At 36.3% G+C, this 21414-nt stretch overlaps 1 protein-coding gene and 1 long non-coding RNA gene across 3 annotated transcripts in view; both read right to left on the bottom strand.

Annotated features, from left to right (window-relative positions):
• LOC134801795 (protein stum) overlaps window positions 1-21414 on the bottom strand; it is an 82562-nt gene that overhangs the window by 34461 nt on the left and 26687 nt on the right. The gene's annotated exons all lie outside the window — the stretch shown is intronic.
• Window positions 11448-14851, bottom strand: LOC134801916 (uncharacterized). Of its 2 annotated transcripts, XR_010145746.1 has the most exons (4): window positions 14673-14851; window positions 14421-14588; window positions 13139-13240; window positions 11448-12006 (listed from the first exon to the last, which is right to left on the bottom strand). It is a non-coding gene; the product is annotated as an uncharacterized LOC134801916 (long non-coding RNA). The 2 variants fall into 2 exon arrangements; XR_010145745.1 differs by having other exon boundaries at window positions 14421-14851.

The raw sequence follows: 21414 nt of genomic DNA, 5'->3' as shown, positions 1-21414 counted from the left end.
GATGGAACGTAGTATGCTAGGAATTAGAATATCAGACCGAGTAAGAAACGATTATATAAGAAAGAAAACTAAAGTAACTGACATCATAGAGAGAATACGAAGATTGAAATGGAAGTAGGCTGGACATATTAGTAGAATAAACGATAATAGATGGACAAGGAAAATCATAGAATGGACCCCACCAAAAGAAAAAGGAACACGAAAGCAAGGTCACCCAAAGACACGATGGGCAGACATATTCAAAAAACGTTGTGGAACAGTATGGAGAAGACTAGCTCAAGATAGAGACACATGGAGAACACTGGGGGAGGCCTACGCCAAAGAGGCGACTTCCATAATTAATGAAGGATAGTTAAATTAAGTATTTGAAATTAATGTTAAGTAGGTACTGTTAATTAATAAATTTATACTAATATTAATATGATATATTTGATAGATATAATAGTAAAAATGGCTTTAAATGTAAATGACTGTGATAAAAATAGATAATGGAAATGGAATCGAAATTGAATGTCAAATTGAATCTTTTATATTTTATGAATAATACCTATACTAGTATCTTATACAATTCTATATTTTAAATACAACAAAATAAAATAATATATGCAACTAAAAAATGTAATCATGCATGCAAAGGAAATGTAAAAAATGTAATTATGGTGGAATAAAGGCTATTTTTATTTTATTTTTATAAGCGATTATTAGCTAATTAATTGAGGTTTGTAGTCGTTTATGAATAAGGGGGTTAGATTATAAATATTTTAATATGATAGGTAGGTACCTACAATCGCTCGCGCTTATTGGTGACACAAACGCAGTGCGAAGGGTGTCATAAGAATTATTAAAATGTTTAAAATCAGAAAATTACAACCTTCTCAAATAAGGTCAATAGATTTTAATAACAAAACTTCCGTGAGACACAGACATACGTGACTACGTGAGTGACCCGTGATATTTAATGGGTCAATAGATTAATTAAACAGCGATACGATTTGGTTTTCCTTAAAAAAACATAAACTATTAATTAAAAACATCTTTTTGGCATGTACAAAAGTGCACCCATTGTGTCTAACTATTTGAATATTAATAAAAAGTGTTTGGTACTAAATATACTAAAATATTGTATTGTTTGCTAGGTTCTAAGTGTTGATGTTGATATCAAGCTTGCTTTCACGACATGCACCAAAAGGGATTACGTTCGATAAGCGTCGAGTTGGGTTTAGCTTAGAATGTAAACGAAGTTTATTTTAAGCGATATTTTTTGTAGCATTACAAAGTACATCTACCTACTTTAGAACTAATTTATATGTTACTAGCTGGGCTTGCAGCTATGCCTGTTTGAAATTTGGATTGGAAAAGGATAATTTCTCTATTATACCAATACAATTTTTAGATGTACTTTTGTATTAGTTATTAGTTTAAATTTAGTTTTATTTTATAAATAATTTAGTTTTAATTTTAGGTTACATTTATATTATACGACATATGGGTTAATTAATATGACTTTCCAGTAAATTTAGTTTGTATATTTATTTAAATGTTATCTAAGTTGTTTATTGAATAATACACACATGGACTCTGTGGGGATTACATGTTTAAGTGTGGCTGGCGAAGTTCACCGGCGTGTGATTGCGGAGCTCCAGTGCAGTCTATTAATCACATCATCTACGACTGCCCCAAGAGGAAATATACCGGAGTTTCCCTGGACCTGCTCTGCCCTGATGTGAACGCAGCCCAATGGGTGAAGAAACTAGATGTTAAACTATAGTACCTATTCAATAAGCAATTAATTACTAAGCGACCAGTTTGTAGCCATACGATTAAATTAAATTGAATAATACAATGGACATAATCTCGAGTAATTTCTGAAAATTGGTTTAGTCAATAGGAAAACAGTAAACGACAGATTGTTATAAGTAAGTAATTTAATCTGAGACTCATATATTTTGAAATTGATAATGTTTTAATACGTACCTATAGATAGTATAGAACACCGTCCCAATTCTAAAGTCAATCGCGATCATATTTTACAATCACTTCCAAATAAACTAACCAAATGAACGCACAAAACCCAAAAGTGTCTGTCTGTTAATAACAATAAGCGGTAGAATCAAATTATGATAATTTTAAATGAATGTTGCCCTTGGCCTGACGATGGTCCAATAATAGATGAGTGCATCCTACAATCCCACTTGTAACTGCAAGCATCAGGTATATTGCTTAATCCTCAAACAATAGATGATGTAGCTACGTGGGTTGGATTAGAAGAATCTCACTTACTTTTGGTAACTTCAGTTACTAATTTAAGAAAGATAAACTGAAATAAATGTCATATACGAAGGAAAAGTGACCAAGGCCTCCAGTGCCCCAGGCTGTAATCGAACCAGCGACCTCCAGCGTATAATTTAATTTGTTCTAATACTTTTAATAGTTAAGACAGACCATTTGATATTTTACCTTATTTACTAGTGAAGTAAATCATCGTAAGGAAACCGGAATGATCTCAATAAGGACTTGTATAAATATTTAAGTTAGTCCTGGAATTAGGTTGCCTATGTGACCCCATTGTTCTTTTGTGAGTCGTGTTAAAACGCCGAACGTCAGGAGTACGTCCAATTAACCGATAAAGAGTATTTGCTTAAAGCCGATGCTAAAAACCCGAAATTCAAAGAGGCTGATCATTATTACCGAATTTATACCTTCGGTCTTCAAAAACTCTACATAAATGGATCTGGTCAAACACGTTTTTGAACTAAAGCATTCCTGATAATTATCCCTACATGGCATGGTACAGTCACCTGCAATAATATGTTACACAACTAAGGCCGCAAAAATATCTGACACGATCTTATTTGTAGAGCCATAAGAGCGTGTCACATATTTTTGCGGCCTTCCAAGAGTAGCATATTATTGTAGGTGACTGTACCTAGTCTTTATCCAACAGCTAAAGCTTTAAAAAGGCTAAAAGTTCGCGTTGTAAGGTCAAAGCCATAGACAACTATTAAAGTAAAACCAGCAAGACAATACAAATCAATCAAATCCACTTTCTTAATACCCAATTACCTTCAGCCCAAGCACTGAGTCACCCGCCCATACTCACAATTCTCACACACGTGCCTACATGCATCTATTGTTTGAGGTTAGGCAATGTGATGCTCAGTAGGATGCAGCTATTGAGCTATTATAGGACCATCAGTTTTATCAGGCCATGGCCGAGAAACTAAAGTGTAATGAACTGTTGAACTTTAATTATTCTCCTTAATTAATGTGTTTGCATTTTGTTTTTGAATGTCTACCTACACAATGTTTATTTCTTAGCATTTTCGTGGCAATTGGGAGTTATAAGAATCTGTATGAAATGGTTAATAACGCTTTTATGGACCATGACTATAAATTCCTTGAAAGTGCCTGTAACGATTATTTTAATTTAACGCAGATTACCGATAAGTAGTGATTCTTCCTGAAAAGCTAGAGTCAACGCTCTAAAAATTCATGGTTTTCAATAATCATTCGGTTTTATATTTATTTATAAACGGGCCCACTGATTACCAGTCTGTTTACTTTTTTTTATTACAAGCTTTTATTTACTTTCACCTGTCCTCTTGTCTGTTGTTCTGTAATCAAATCTTGCAAGTTAAATTTGATCCACTTCCCGGTTTCCGATTGAAATTGATAAATCGGATGACAATGCAATATTATGGTACCATCGAGCTGATCTGATGATGGAGACAGGAGGTGGCCATAGGAACTCTGTGATGAAACAACGCAACCTAATTGTGTTAGGGGTTTTTAGAATTGTCTCGATGAGTATTAGTTGTCTGTCGTAAGAAAAGTACAGTCAGCGATAAAAGCTTGTACCAAAAATTAAATTTTTGCCAATAACTTATTTAAATACCTAAAGATACAGAGTATAGTTGCATGCGTGGGCGCATGGATGCATCTGTTACAAATTACGTGCATACGAGGTGAAGGTGAGGATTAAGCGCAATTATAGAGGCCATATGAAATATGACGGTCGGTCTTGCTAGTCGGTAGTGGCCCTGCCTATGAAGCCGATGGTCCTGGGTTTAAATCCCAGTAGGCAACGCAAATTTGTGAGACGAACACAGATATTTGTTCCTGAGTTATGGATGTTTTCTATGTAAGTAGCCTTAGTACCCACAACTCAAGCCTTATTGAGCTTACTGTGGGGCTCAGTAGATTGGTGTAAGGTTGTCCCATAACATTTATTTATTTATTATTGAACTGTGTAGGATGCAGTGTATTTCACAACTTTCACATGTAAAAGAGGGCTACGTTGACCTCGCGGTCTTAGTAAACGCTTTATAACGGCATCTATGCGTGGTCGTCTATAATCTGTTGTCTTCAATCACTCAAAATGTTGGGAAATGTAATGAACACCTGTTGATTACCATTTTGTTGTGGGGAGTATAATGGTTGTTAGAAACTACTTAGGTGTATTTATAATCGAATCGGGTATTTACATGTGAACGATGTTTTAAATGAAGTTTTTTAAAGGTCTTCATAGTTGATAAATAAGTGCCTACGAAGCAGGAGGTCCTTGGTTCGAATCCTGGTTACGCTGGATACTTTTGGCTTTTTTCTATTATTTAAGTTTCTCATCTAATCATCATTTTCCTAGCGTTGTCCCATTCACTAGGGGAGCTTGTGGTCCGCTCGGCATTCTAATCCCAAGAATTGGCGCAGTCACTAAGTATCTCTACGTAATAGGACAATAGATTTCATGATCTGGCGGATTTTACGATCGGCCGCCGACAATGCTATTACATAGTTTCATTTAGGGCCGTAATCGTTTAGATAAGAAATGCTACAGCTATAGGTCCTAGGTCCATAAATAGGGGAATATTATTCAGTTGTTAGAAATAACAAATTATTTTATTTTATCTATCCGATTTAAAACTAGACACCTAACTTCTCGACCTTCAAACATATCTAAAATTTCCTAAATTGGCACAATTTCGCACCGAAACGGGCCTACGATAGTAATTTGTGACTAATCGATTGTGGTACACGCGAACATCTGTTGCCACACTCGAGTCGATTAATCGTTATCAATTATCGACTCGCCGTTTTGTAATTTGGCGCCAATTGGTTGATGTGTTGAGTTAATTGTCTATGGTTATAGAGTCAGACCGAGAAAAGTCTGCAGCGATTTTGATAGCCCACGCAGTGCCAGTGTTAAGGGGCCCACTGATTAACAGTCCGCCGGACGGTATCGGCCTGTCAGTTAGAACAAAATTTGAAAGTTCCGAACAACTGACAGGCCGATACCGTCCGGCGGACTGTTAATCAGTGGGCCCCTTTATTTATACGTCATAATTTCATAGAAGTTTGTTGTTTAATATGAGACCTGCGGGCTTAGCAAGGTTGTACGACAAGGTAGTTATCACGCAATAGGTGTGGATAAAACGGCCGTTATCGTCGGTTTTATCGTCCATACTATGGTTGCAGACGATATATGGAGTTATCCACATTTGACAGCGGTAGATGATAGAAGACAATTTGCATAACATGGTCGTTGGATAAGATGTGGATAATTTGACAGATTGTCCCATTTTGACAGTTCAACTTAGTTAATTTTAACTACGTGCTTCTTAGATGACGATAAGCCTTGTCGTGAAAGCAAAAGTAGTGAATAATCATATTTTAAGGTATAAATTACAGGTAAATATCAGTTTTTCTATGATTATATTGAGAGTTATTAGTTACAATGTTCCGCTGTATATAATATTGTCAATATTTTCTTCGCAGGGAAGTCAAATTTTATTATTCCTACTCGCGGCTGCTGTTGAAGAAAAATATCGTAAACAGCTTTAAGAAACACTTGCAGCCCATTTGATATGACGGACGAAGAGTTTCGGCATATTTACAGAGTGCGTAAGGAGTGTGCAGTGCATTTACTTATGTGCCGAATTTAACGCCGAGCTTCAAAACGGTGATGGGTTACCTACCAAAACATCTCAAAGGTAAAGCTATAAAATTGCAGTGTTTCTTATAAAGTTAATATGTATTCTATGCATAGACCCTATTATATTTGAAATCATTGATTCTATGTAAAACAGACGTCTTAATGACAATGCTACTAAACTCTTCAATACTAGGTACCGGCCTCATTATTATATGTAAAAGTTAGTATCTTAAGATATCTGTTGTACAATCTCTTACTTATGCTACTAACCTACTAACAGAGGTTACTTAAGCTACTATTTACTTCAACATTCATATCCTAACCTCCGAACCTAAGGGGGAAAATCTACTTGACAAAATTAGATTTACAGTACCGGTCAATAACGGGTACCTAATGATTCTCCGATAAACTTTTAGCAGATCATCGATTCACCGACAACGATTCGCCGAACATCGTTTCGCAGAGTCATTTATTTGTCAATGTAACTTCTGGTCAACTAACGTTACGTAGACTCTTGGTTCACATACCGTTCAGTTTGCTTCTGAGTAAATTCGCAGAACTATTATTGGACGATTTCCATTTGGCAGAGTAATCGTTTCATTTAAGCAATGTTTTGTCGAATAACGTTTCACATTTTACGTTACGTTTCGCCTTTGCCTTTGGGTTTTAATCAATTTTTAACCTAAATATGAACAAAAGCATAGGTAGGTATATTGTATCTATGCAACGTAGATTTTAATTTTATGGTCATTTATATACCTACCTACGTGAAAATAAGTATACAGTGTGGAAAGATAAGTCGGGTCCTGGAGGGAAACTACCTTAAATCCTTAAGTTGGCTCATTTTACTTAAAGGAGACATTCCTTTATTATTAAAAAGAAACAAAACTGCATTCAAAGATTTTTCTTTTATTCTTCAATTTGGCTTGTCTAAAAAAAATCTTGAGTACTAAATATTAGATTTTATGGATATTTTGTACGACAGACGAGTGTAAGACCTAATGTTTCTTGGAGAAATGTTATCATTAACATTAACTGTATCGACTACTAGAATAAAATTGCGAGTGTTTATTATTTGGATTTTTTTGTCGGTTCGAGTCCCGGGCGAGGCAAGCGAGTTTTAGAAAATCTTTGAATGCAGTTTTGTTTCTTTTTAAAAATAAAGGAATGTCTCCTTTAAGTAAAATGAGCCAGCTTAAGGATTTAAGGTAGTTTCCCTCCAGGGCCCGACTTATCTTTCCACACTGTATAATTAAATGTATCTAAAACCATGTTTATCAGATTCAAACTAAAATTTGTTGTGTAGGTTAGTCATATCCTAGTCTAGTCATAAATAAGAGAGAAGTTCTGCTATAGTTCGTTTTTTTTTAGCATTAGAAAGAAGGTAAGCGACGTTGACATGTCTTAAAAACGAACATTCAATATTAATGCCAAATAAACATTCGACTTATTGTGTTTCGACCAATGGTTTCTCGGGTAATTATGACAGTTACTAAATGATTATTCTACGAATAGTAAATATGCGTATCAATGTTCTGCTTATTGACTACTCTAGCAAACGACTATTATGCGTAACGAGATTCGGCGAATCGTTACTCTGCCAAACAACCCGTCTGCGAATCGTTGTCGGCGAAACAAAAATCGGCGTATTTTTTTTCGGAGTATCAATAGGGCACCGTCAATAACATATCACCTTTGTGTGTTTTTGTATGAACTTGTAGTAGGTTAGTTTGTAGATTTCATATTTTACTAGTCATTTTATATAAATAATATCTGAGAGACCGAGCTTTGCTCGGAAAACATATAAAAACTCAAAAATGCGTGTTTTTCCAGAGATGAGACCTAGCTAAATTGATTTTTCGCCCCCGAAAACCCCCATATAGCAAATTTCATCGAAATCGTTGGAGCCGTTTCCGATATCCCCGAAATATATATACATTTAAATAAATAAATATACAAGAATTGCTCGTTTAAAGGTATAAGATATTATGAATACTGAAATACTGTGAACTACAATAAGAGACTCAGCATATTACTAAAAAAGCTCTTTAAAAATAATGAAGTTGACCATACATTAAAACAAAAAACCTCTATGAAAAAGTCATTACATACAGGGACGTATTTACCCTAGGGCCATCCGGGCCATGGCCCGGGGCGCCAATCCGCCAGGGGCGGCGTATGGGCCGTATGGCGCCCCTGCCGAATTGCCTTTTGTTTTTCTTCTTTGACTTCTGGGGCGGCGAAACGTATTGGCCCGGGGCGCCGAATTTCAAAATACGCCCCTGATTACATAGACCAATTTTTCTCATCGCTGGACAAGGAATACTACTAAACTACCTAAAGCTGTGGAAGTCACTCACAAATATAAAAAAAGTTATACCGTAAAAGCATGGAGGTGATATATTATTGGCCGGTACTTTAATTAGGTACTTATTTGTTTTAGGTTCTAACAGTATACACCACACCAGCAGCACACCTACACCACCAGCAGCAGCAGCAGCTGCTGGTGTGTAACAGTTACACCTGCTAGCTGATGGCAACTACCAACGTGGGACTAGTCAAGATCATGGCTTGTCCATTGGAGCACTACTTACTGGATTGGCCACACTACTGTAAGCCTGAACCTCAAGCAGTTTGTAGATGCTGTAAACAGAAGGTAAGTTCTTTTGACTTACTGAATTAAGTATTAAACTGTGACTTTCCACAAGGAATGTCTTAGTAACTTTTACTTTTTTGAATAAGTATGAGTGCGGCTGTATTGTGCATTGAGATATGTACCTACCTATTGTTTGATAGTTATGTATGATAAGTAGTTATCTCTGGCATATATAATCTGGGAATGCAATACTTATTAGGTTTAACTAAGGCACCTAGTTCTAATGTGCTGCCTTGTTTAATGGATATTATTCCTGGCGATTGTTTAGTATATATCTTGAGTGCACTAGACTGCACTCATGTGAAAATACTTACTCCATCGCTGCCACATGAACCTACTTTTACTTATTTCCTTCTTTTTCTTCCAGAAAACGTCTCGTGGATCAAGGGAAAAATTAGAGAAGACGCTCCTAAAAAACTTCCTAAGCATGCAAGCATACACAAAACCGGCTCTAAATAAGCTTAATAAATACATATTTCGCCTATTACTATGTTTTACTATCACACAAATACCTACCTAATTTACCTATATTTCTATACAAGTAGAGACTAGTAAACATTCAAGACGGATAATCTTCACACAGAACACCATTCCCGGGCATGCTTCAATGTAGGTGTCATTTATTCTTATTTTTCATTTTAGCCTTATGCGTACAAAATTTGTGATATATAGCTTCTAAACGTAAAATCCGACTCATATGCAGTATAGTACAATGAAAGCATAGGTAATAAAAACATTTTAGGCACGTTCTTACTTAAGAGGAAAGGGAGATGGCCGCTTCCGCTTCTCCATACAAACGTAGTCCTCATTTTCCTCTCTGGATATTGACATTATGGAAAATATTTTTACATAATTTAATGTATATTAACCATAAAGCTATGCCCCTACGTTCGAATTTTTGATTATTGTAAAAATTAGGAGCGGAAGACAGATTTCATACAAATTTTTAAATGCTCCTAACTCTTATAATAATTAAAATAAAATAAAAAAAAGAACAAATGTAGGGGCATGGCTGTAGTTGATGTTGATATGATATACAACAAATTGTATCAAAATATTTAATGTTATTCTCCAGAGAGAAAAATGTGGACTACGTTTGTATGAAAAGGCGCGTCTTAACGACACGTCTAGTGAGTCTGGCGGTCAAAAGGTCAAATAAAAATATTCCTAAATGCTCTATTATGCTAATAAGTCTACTTTAGTGACTATAACTGCGGTCAGACTCAATACGCCAATAACTAATGTTGAATATTAAAAACTATGTTAAATTCCATTTAGGTAGATACAAGAATGACAATTCTCGTCACTTGTGGTGTTGTCAAGTCTTTTTTTGTTTACTAAACTCTATAGATAAGTTAACAATTTCGGCTCTGTGCTAGAGAGAATATTATAAATGCGTAAATAAAACAACTATTGCCAAAAAATTAAACAAAGTTTATTTACACATTAAATGTAGGTGTACAAACAAATCATTCACTGCCGTAACCGGTGTGAAAGTGCCCATCATGCCAGCAGCTTTATCGCTGGATTACTATGAACAGCTTTTGTACCAGGAACGTCTCGGAGCGAGGGCAGTGGTAGAGGATATGGCGCCCGGGGCAGGCACCAAATTTGCGCCTCCCCCCCCCCTCTCCGAAACGAAATGAACTAACGAAATGGGACCAACCCCTAAGTCGCGAAAAAAATTTGGCTGTTTCATACATTTTGGCTGGTCGAAAGTCTATGGGAGGGTAAACTCTTTTTTTCGCGATTTCGAGGTTGGTCCCGTAGCAAAAGTTGCTCAGTATAATCCCAAAACCTCCCTGGCAACGGGAATGTAATTATTTTTTAGCCATCCTGTATAGTGTATAGGAATCCTCAGTAGTCCACATATCGATGAATGTCGTCGATAGACAACATGTCACAGATATGCAGCAGCAGCTATTGAAGCATCAGGTTCCGTCAACTACGGCTCATATGCGCCAGCCGGATAAAGGGCTAGCGATCCACTTGCATAGGTAGTCTATTGGACAGTCCATAAGATGGTAACTTCGACAGGAGACCCCTAACGTAAAAGACGCGCTAACACTGGACACAACTCTGAAGCACTTGGCCCGCTCGCCTTATAAAACGAAAGCATAGCAACTCCCGCCGAATATCCCTCTGCTTGATAGAAGTTTCTGGCATAGAGTATTCACACTACGGGATGGTGGGCGGTAGGGCGCTACCGTCGTCTTTCAAGATCGAGTTCGATGCAAAAAGAGTTTCTAAAAGATCGTCTTTCTCCCTTTGCGCTGTGGGCCAGATTACCATCCGCATTTCACACTTCACAGTGGTGGTAAATACGACTGACAAAAGTTTCCCTGCTGCCTTTGGCAAGGCGGAGAGGTAGTCTTTAGCCCATTTTGGCGCCCCCCCTTGGACGTCGCCCGGGGCACATTTATTGCTATTTCATAACTGCTCATCTATAAGTTTCGTTTCCAATATAAATAGAATGCTTAACGGTGTAGAAAAGATCAACATTCCTCTCAGACCTCCAACAAAAAGGGGCCAAACTGAAAACCAGCGCTGGACGCCAGTCTAGCACATGCTGAGCTTGGTACCCACGGCCAACATGTCTTGCTAAATGTAATTACCTATGTATAGAGTAGACAATAAGTTAGTACTTAACCTAGAATAACTTAGTACATACTTAACATAGAATTTATATGTAGGTATATGGTTTGTATTCCTAATATTTTTTCTGCCATCAACTTATCATGTTTTGGCAATGGAGCATTCCATGAAATTGACTACCGTTTGTCCCGTAGAAATGCAGATTTTCTGGAGATTTGCAGGTACTTATAAGAGTTTCCTTTTCTATGACAAATGGTCAAACATGCACGGAAAATTATTCGCTTGCTTTAAATGGCGAAAAAAAAAAGTCGCAACACAGGAAATAAAATGCGTTTGTACGGGACAGCTCGTGGAATGCTCCAATAAAGTGGCATTCAGAGTGTAGCCTTGAGGTTGCCAAGCTAAGCAACCAAGTCAGGTGTCACGGTCTTCAGGTCCTCAACAGGCCCAGGGTATGAGTGTCCGGTTCTCAGGCGGCACCAGATTTTCCGAGGAAGGTCAAACCCTTTTGGTTTTTTAGTTGGGTCAGATATACAGCAACTCCGAGCTGCCGAAGCTGACCATTCCGCTATCCACCTATCCGAAATATTAAAGCTGCTCAGGCTCCCAGCTGTAGCACAGGGTCAGGGTGGGGTTATTCGTGATATTCTCAGCCTCCCTCTTCAACGCCTTGAGTCGTCGGATGTGAGGAGGGGCAATGTGACTCAATGCCGGCAGCCAGTGGCGGTTGTAGATCGGATAGTGCCTGAGATGCATCGCATGGTCTCGTTGAGCTTAACGTCCAATGTATGGGTATGTGCACTTTCAAGCCTCCAATATGTCATGACTGAAACAGAAACAAATTATATTAGATGAGGTCAGGCGCAGGCTAGTACTTACAGCGGTTCATTGCCAAATTATGTGAAATTAATGTCACTTTTAGAAAGCTCTCGTTTTTAAGCCAGGGGGATTTTTATGTTACAGTTGTCCGAATTATCGATTGAAAATAAATTGAATTTTGTTCTAGTAATTATTTATCCGTTATTAAAGTTGTATTATGTATCAAGTGTAGTTCTGTACCACGATATTCTATACGACACAAACATACCCACACACTTACATAGGCTGCTAAAATCATTCCCATAGTCAGGTATAGGTACAATAAACCATTTTACCAAACACAAAAAAAAATATTCCAGCTGCCAGCAGTAAAGAAACCAGCTTCTACTCCCAAGCCCTAACAATATAAATAAGTTTTTAGCAAAAATATCATTTTTGGTATAAGCTTTTATCGCTGACTGTACTTTTCTTTCAACAGGCAACTAATACTCACTAAGACTCAGACTCAGACTCAGAGTCCATTCTAACAACACCAAGCACAATTAGTTTGCGTTGTTTTATCACAGTGTTCCCATGGCCACCTCATATCTCCATCATCAGATAGGCTCCATGTCATCATAATATTGCAATTGTCATCCGATTTACATATTGTTATGTAAGTATGCAAAATTTCATCTCAATTGGAAATCGGGAAGTGGGTCAAACTTAGCTGTCAAATGTATATGGCCAGCTTTAGTGCTAACATAACTGTTCCTAGTATTCCTATATTACATATTATAAGTAAGAATATTGTACTAGTAGGTATTATATTATTTTATAATCTTAGTAGAATAGGTACTAATACAATTTATTTGTATTGAATAAGGCCGGCGCCCCACTGCTGCGCACGCTACATCCACGGCCCACGTTTTAATACAAACCGTGGGCAAGCCCACGAAATTTTGTATAGGAACGTGGGTCATGTACATAGCGTGCGCAGCAGTGGGGCTCCGGCCTAATACCGTCCGAGAAATGGGCCCCTGCTCTACAATATATATCGCACTCAATCTATCTGAATTTTATCTTCCCTCAAATAAAAGAAAGATAAAGGTCGGTTATCCAAATATTATGACAATTACTTAATTACAATTGCCAGTCACCTGTTCGGCAGCGCTGCCTTCTTGTAAGTCGGAGACGAAGATTCCTCGGCCGGCTTCCGTGTGCCGCCCCTCGATGATCATAATGCCCAGGCCCGACGGACCCTGGAAAAGAAGATCATCATCATTAACTTAAGAGTTACTAAGTAACTTGTCAGTGGAGTAACTTCCAGCTTTCCCTATCTTGCACATAGCGTGCGCAGCAGTGGGGCGCCGGCCTAACTCTTGCAGGGAATTTGTAAGTTACTTGTGGGTATGGCTACTTTATTTATTTTATAAACTTTATTGCACAAACATATATAATTACGTAAAAATAGCGAACTTAATGCCAAAAGGCATTATCTACCACCTACTAGTCAACCATAGAAACAAATATGTGACGTTCCACGGCAAAAGGTACCTTATGGCGGCTGGCGCTTACGTCGCATAGCGCCGCAATAATATTGGAGCGGCGTTAATAGTTAATAGAGTAAGCGCCAACCGCCATAAGGTACATTTACCCGTGGGACGTCACATATAAACACTAAAGGTTGGTGCAAAAACCAATCAAAAAGCAAATGCAATAGGTATATCTTAGATATACATACTAACATAAACATACATATATGTTATAAAAATAAATGTACTAATATGTATATGGGATGATAGACACTAGACGAGACATTTAGCAGATGACTACCGAGCATGACTACTCAAAAAACAAATTTTCTTGGAGCTTGTCTTACAGGTAGAGGGAGTGCATTCCATAGATAGGTTGCCTGAACGGCAAAACAATTAGACATAAAACGGTTATAAAGAGGAAGGACTTAAAGTTTAAGTGAGCGGGAGTTCACATCCGGAACAGGCATAAAAACTAAATACTTATTAATAATATTTTATCTTTATGTCTTAGATTTATGGCATAAAGTGTGTCTTTTTCTTTGTCAATAAACTTTTATTCTTGCTACAAAACTAGCTTCTAGAATATACAGAGTAAAAAAAAATTTTTTTTTTAAAGTGAGGTCTACGGGTTTCAAGGATGTTAATATTTGTTAGAATGCGTATGCACTTTTTATGCAGTGTGAATAAATGTATGCATAGGTAGTGTTGTAGTGTAACTTTTACACATCATTTTTGCCAAATCAACTTCCTGAAATTATAGTAGTGATAGAACAGGTTTTTAACAAACTTTTGTCACTTAGTAGAACATAATAGATAGAATGAGAAGAAATAGATAATAAGTGTCAATAATATTAAAAGGCACCAGAAAATTTTCATGATTTTAGTTTAGGAAAGGTGTACTTACATCTTCAATCCTTTCTTCTGGATCTTAGAAGTTATGTGCAATGTGAAGCATTGCATTTTGTATCTCTGGCTTCCGAGAGGCTCATGGATCTCCCTGTAGGTGTAGGCGAACAGGGGATGCTGAGTTATATATATTTGGCTAGCATTTTCTTGTGCGCCGAAGCATCGTCTGAAATTAAACATATTCATGACAAAACCAGTTAATGATCAAACGAACTATAACTTTTTCTATAAATAAATTAGAGAAACTTACATTTTGGGTGGCATTTCCTTTAGTTCACACAGCAAATCAGTATTTTTCTTCGACTTAGTTTGTATGTTCACTAAATTCACTGAATCATGCGCGTACGCGATGCTTGTCAATGTCAAGTGAATTGTCAGTTGAGAAAACACGATTATCCGTGCATGTTATAATGTAAGTCAATTTGTATAAAGCTGTCACTCATTTAAACATTTTTCAATTTAGAAGTGTAGTAATAAAACTAACTATTCGTTTTCAAACATAGTCCGACACACGTCCGACATTTTAATAAAGCCAGGCATTAAATGGATTTTTCATAAACTCTAGGCATAGACAATCGTGGTCACTTACGAATGATAGTGGATAACTTTATACGATATCGACGTGGTATTCTTATCGTAGCCCGTAACCATGTTCAGCAAAACGATAAAAATACGACTATCGTTAAAAGACGACAGTAGATTCCACGCGCAATATGATATAACCTTGCTAAGCCCGCTGTACTGCGTGGGCTATCAAAATCGCTGCAGACTTTTCTCGGTCTGACTCTACCGTAGAAAAGTGTGGAAAATTATATACTTATAGTCTTTCAAGCCTTTCCGTCAGTAGACGAAAAAAGGGAAATTTAAAAAATGTAGGCGCGTAGGGTTATCATTATCATTCCATAGAAAATTTTAATTTCGCGCCTTTTTCTACTGATAAAGTTGTTTGACAGACTATAAATAGGGTGATATTATGGCTAGTACCTACGTTTAAAGGGGTTTGTACCGTATTTAGATCCGAAGAAGTTTTGCTGTGTGGTAGTTGCAACCCCCAAAATCAAAAAAATAACGTGTTTGGTATATTTTACTAATGGTAGGGGAGCCCAAGAGGGGATTTTTGTGTTTACTCGAGCGCGTCAGATTAAGATATGAATGATATCTTGCTACCCCGTGTAGTCTACCTTTACCCCTTTTAGCCATCTATGTTGAGCCCTTGGTTGGTGGGGGGTTGGTGGGGGGTTCAACAAATTGTTAAGCACATTGTGGATTTGGTTAACGCTATAATTGTGCTATTACTAAATCTGATAATTATTTGTAGGCATTTCCTTAATCTGATGGTTACAATGTAAAAATTAGGCGTCAAACTTGTGTTCGTCAGATTAAGAAAATGCCTACAAATAAATGTTATATTAAGTTATAGAAAAAATATAGCATTAACGTAGACAAAAACGACCAAACCCACAAACTGCTTAACGAATTTTTTAACCCTCCACCAACGTCCCGAAAATTAAAAAATATTGTAGACGCTTTCCGGCTCGCTGGAAAAAAAAAACTTTATATAACTTTTTTTTCTTCTTATCATCTAATATTTCGATTCCAATAGGTCTGTATGACGCTCGAGTAAATCCCGATTTAGCATCGTGGGCTCCCCTACTACATATAACGAATTATACCTATGTCAATTTTCTTTAACATGAACTCATGAATGTGTACATTTCTCTCTTTAGAGAATTAAGTTAAACAATTAAACCATCAGCGCCTGTGGTTTATAATTAACATCTTATGTAATCTTATCTAAATCTGTAAGTAATATGTTTTTATAAATTTTCTTTATTAATACTGTTTAATGTTTTTATTTTCAGTACCTAATTAGTGTAATTGCCTCTATTCATTTGATTTCTTCGTAGGAGGTACCGACTTTCAATATAAGATTGGTCTTTGATTGATTATTACCATTACCTAGCTGATTGGTTTACAATTTACGTGATATACCCTCAACTTAAATTACTTGATTGTAGGTATAAGTCCCTCCAATCTGATACTTACAGTAACCCAATCTCTACGAATGCCCCCCACAATTTGGCTAAATTACGTCTACGTATCACGAAATTACACAGAATAGGACGTAATTGCTCGTTTAGTACGCTTTCTTGCAGCCAATTATCTTCATTAGATACATGACAAAACCTGTTTAGCTTGTAACTGAACGTTTTTATTATTTTGAACACTTTTTGTAAAACACAGATAATGTAAGTGGGTAATTGTTTAGTAAAGTTTGCACGCAAAGCCGTGTAGTGTAGCATTGTTAAGGTGTGTACGTACTTGTACGCATGTTTGGTACAGATTGCGCGCCTAACTAGCGCAACTCGTGTGAGGCTCGCATAAAGGGCGCAATCTATAGCAAACACGCATAAGCAATTAGGTAAGTCATTTAGTTATTCACATATTTGATCAAATTGGAGTGTTGTCCCTAAAATTGTATTTTTCGATTTTTTTTCAAACATCTGTTTCGAACAAGAATCATTTAAAATTTGTCAAAATACATTTATTATTTATTTATTTAAACTGTATTGCACAAAATACAAATAAAATGTACAAATGGCGTACTTCACGCCTAAGAAGAAGTATGTAACAAATTAAACTTAATTCAAATATAATGCTGCCTATCACAAAAACTAGTTTACAACGTTTAGAGCTTGCCTTTAAATAAGTAGAATAATATAGTACAAAGTAAACTTTTTAATGAACGCACGCACCGTTTCGGTGACAGTTGACTTCGCGCGTAAACGATATGCTGGCGGGAAACAGAACTGAACTGACAGAAGAGAGGTGTATTTTACTGATTATTTAAATTACTATGGCTAGTATGGTTGGTTGTGCGTAAGTTGTGTGACTTATGTAAAAGTATAATTTACATATTTTTATTGGTGCGTACAGTAACAGTATGTATTAGCGATAACTAGCGATTGTAAAATAAATCTACTACTGAATAAAAAACAAATGTGCTACATGCATAGGTACTAACATTAGTTGTAAGATTAAAATGTGTCACTAACGAAATTGATCCTTTGTTATTGTCTTAAACAAATTTAAATTAATTTATAAGTCAATTGCATATCTTTTTACAACTAATTGTTTGGTAGCTAGACCAATAATTGCAACATTAATTTCATAAATTCAGGATACATGCGTTCATTTATGATTTAAAAAAGTAGTTCTAACTCTAAAATTCATTTTCGAAATTTTGGGAAATTCATTTTCGATAGTAGCAACACTATGTCATTCTTTACTGTAGTTTTTTTGACATCAGATACACCTCTTATTTATTGGATGATGTTAAGAAATAAAGAATGATTACTTATAAAACCACTTAACGCTATCACAACATAAATAAAAAAAGTTGCCAAAAACCGCGAAGCCCAAAAAAGTAAAAAAAAAAACACTATGGATTAAGTAACCTCAAAACCAGTATTTGCACACCTTTTGTATTAGAAATTACACTTTTCTCATTACAATATCATACGAAACGTGCATTATACATTATTCTTTGGAAAGGCAGTTTCATTGTTGGCGTTTCACTGTGTGCGTCAAATAAAAAGGTTATGTAATTACGTCGACATGCAAACGACAGATAGCCGTGTAGAGTTGATAGTTTAACTAATAGGCGAGGATATGGTACAATTTTATTGTTTATTAAGATATTCAAGATTGGAAGTCTAGGGGGAGGAGGCCTTTGCCCAGCAGTGTGCTCTAAAAAAAAAGTTATGGCCGTATAAAAAATTGTCATCTGACTTGTACTTACCAGGGTGCCTAGAGCCCATTTCTTGTGAGGTATTAGAGTAATATTATTTTAGTATAATAACTCTATTTCTTATGGCATTATACATACAGGATTCAGGAGATTCGTACCAGTATTAGTGAGGTTAACGTAATTTTTTGTAGTTAATAAAAAAAAGGTTTTTTTCTTAATTTACGACATGCATGTTCACTCTACATCTAGAATACGTCCGTCGAATACTACTCTTCGCTTTATCCGTGACAGGTATCAAATTAAATGTCATCAGAGTTTGGTTACTTTGAAAAATCTTACTTATCACGCTCAAGTGTGGTAATTTTTTTCCCTTAACACATAACGGTTAGAGGTTTTATTTTTATTAATTAGATGTTGAAGGGTGACCATGATAGTAGAGAATTAAATTTGTCCTCACCAAAAAGTAAAAAAATAGGACAAATCTGTAAATGTGTCATTTACATACGATGGAGTCGTGTCACGTTCACAACAAAAATTACCTTTTGAAATCCACAGCTCAATGACTTAATAATACCAGCGCAGCACGTGACTCTACCTCATGGAGTTACCGTATTACCTCATTATCTTGAAAAAAACTTAGCACATTATATAATTTATATAGCGGTGAAATTACCGCTTTGATACTTTGTTGCCATTTCTACTTTAGTAAAATCGTGTTAGTAGGTAGTAAGTTTTCTGTAGGTATTTGTTAAATAAGTGACTAAAGGCGGAATTCTAAACATTCAATTTGATCTGATTTTGACATCAATCGCAGTGCATATTTTTTAATTTAGCCAAGATTAGTTCATAGTCAAAAGATGTCTAATGTTTACCGTCCTGTCCCCAGCTAACCACATGATGATATGCGCTATGAGTGATTTAATAAATAAAATGAGATTATTTTTGAAGGCCGAATGGCTGTTACAATTAAGTCTCATTCCAAATTCAAACTATAGTCTGTCAAGCCATTTCCGTCAGTAGAAATAAGCGGCAAATTTAAAAAATTTAAAAAAGGGTTATCGCCCCATAGAAAATTTGAATTTCGCGCCTTTTCTACTGACAAAGTTGTTTGACAGACTATAGAAAACTATCTACTACAGCTACCATAGATATCATAGATATACAAGGTACCCATGCCATAACCATACCCATAGGAGGTACCTTAAAAAGGTACCATTGCGATTGAACTTTGTCGTTTACCATAAGGACGAAACTTGCTGGCATCTTTATACGAATAACCTGTAAGAGCGTCCTTATAGCAAGTGACAATGTACGTTTTACCAGGGGTGCGAAACTTCTCCCTCCGGGCAAACTCGGCTCCGTTCGGCTCAGCATTGCTCCAAGCAATTATTAGGGTTGACACAACTTGACGTCAGATAATGGCTTGAATTTTGACAGCCCTAAATAGCCGAAAGGGGTAGTGCCATATATTAGAAAGGGACTGCCTGATTCGACCCTGAACCGCTGTCAAACTTCGGTTTTGTAGGAAGTTTCCTTTCTGTAAGGTAGTAGGTACTAATATTTATTCTGTGGTTTTGCTTGAAAACGACATAATTAGAAATCTAAATAACTCATGCAATAACTGCAAAGGATTACTGTAGATTGGTTTAAGTAGATTAGCGCATGCATTCTTAATGACGAATTACGAATTGGTTCAGCAAGAAACAGTCATGTTTTAAACATGGGGCGTGTAAGTTTGATAGGCGTTACTTTTTTCGCATAATTCATATTTCACTTGGTTTGATGTAACTCAGTTACTGCGAAAAATTGGTATTGACGTCTGACGACTGGTTTATATAGGTGACGTTCGGATGGCAACTGCACACCTGCATTGCATTACATAATTAAGCAGCCATAATTGTGTGTTTTTAGTTTTAAGATCTATTTTATAATAATAATGTATGCTAGTTTTAAGGTACTTATCTATGGGCCAATAGTTGAAATAAATAATTTCCTATCCTATTACTCTTGCGACATTACTGCGGCGGCCTTGACGTGGGCGCTGTATTTGCTTGATAAAATTTCTACCTGGATTATGAAGTTCAATCCGTCACTCATTTTATCAAGGAAATTGATATACAGCGATGGCATTCGCTGCAGCAGTAAACTCGCAACAGTAATGTAGCTGCACTTGAGAATTAAAGAAAATCATTCCTGATTCTGACGATGATGAATGTTAGTGTATTTCTATATAGGCAGGTACTACCTTCTGGTGTTTATCGTAAAAGTAGAGTATAGAGCGCAAGACATAGAGCGGCATTCGAACTCTAAGAATGTGTACATTATTCGATATTGATCTGATATTTGCAACTAACTCTCACTTCCTATGTCAGATTCAGGAAAAAAACATAAGATATATTTAAAAAATATTTTTATTGTAAACAATGCATCATATTTAGTAAAAATGATTATTTCCTGATTAATGACTATTCAATACATATTTTACGACTTTTAAAGATTTTACATCATATTTTGTAAAATGTAATGTTAGTCACCTTAAACTTAACACCTCAAATCATTAAAATAAAACGAAGGTTTACCTCCAACTACACGAAACTCACCCTAATTGTACTTAAAACTAATAGATATTTAGTACTTTTTGCCGTAACAAGGCATAATGGAAGCAGCAGACCGTTTAGTATGGAGAAATATTCATTTAACTATTTAATAATAGCTGTAAGTGAACGAGAACAGTTTTTATTGTGTTTCTGGTTAGGAATAATGTTAGGAAACTGTGTTATAACCTGTAATATTGATGCTTGCTCTAGTTGTTTGAATAAGATGACGTTAGTTCAGGCAATGGGATTGGCAACACTCAAAAGTTTTTATAGACGACGCCAGCATAGTTTTCCCTATACTCTGTATCTTTAGGTATTTAAATAAAAGTAAACAAAATTTACCCTCAACAGGCTCCTTAAGCCAGTTGAGGGTAGAAGAAGACTTTACATGATCAAATAATGTAGGTTAAAGTCAGGTCGTTCAGTGACTGATCGAGGCGGTTTGGTCGGTTAACCAATAAATGTTATAACTACCCGAAAATGTAGAGTCGGACCAAGAAAAGTCTGCAGCGGATTTGATAGCCCACGCAGTGCAAGTGTCATCTATACGTCATAATTTCATAGAAGTTTGACGTTTAACATAACACGTGCACTGCGTGGGCTATCAAATCCGCTGCAGACTTTTCATGGACTGACTCTACACA

This window comes from Cydia splendana, chromosome 23 (assembly GCF_910591565.1).
Source record: "Cydia splendana chromosome 23, ilCydSple1.2, whole genome shotgun sequence".
Taxonomy (NCBI): Eukaryota; Metazoa; Arthropoda; class Insecta; order Lepidoptera; family Tortricidae; genus Cydia; species Cydia splendana.
This window is presented reverse-complemented; position numbering and strand designations above follow the sequence as displayed.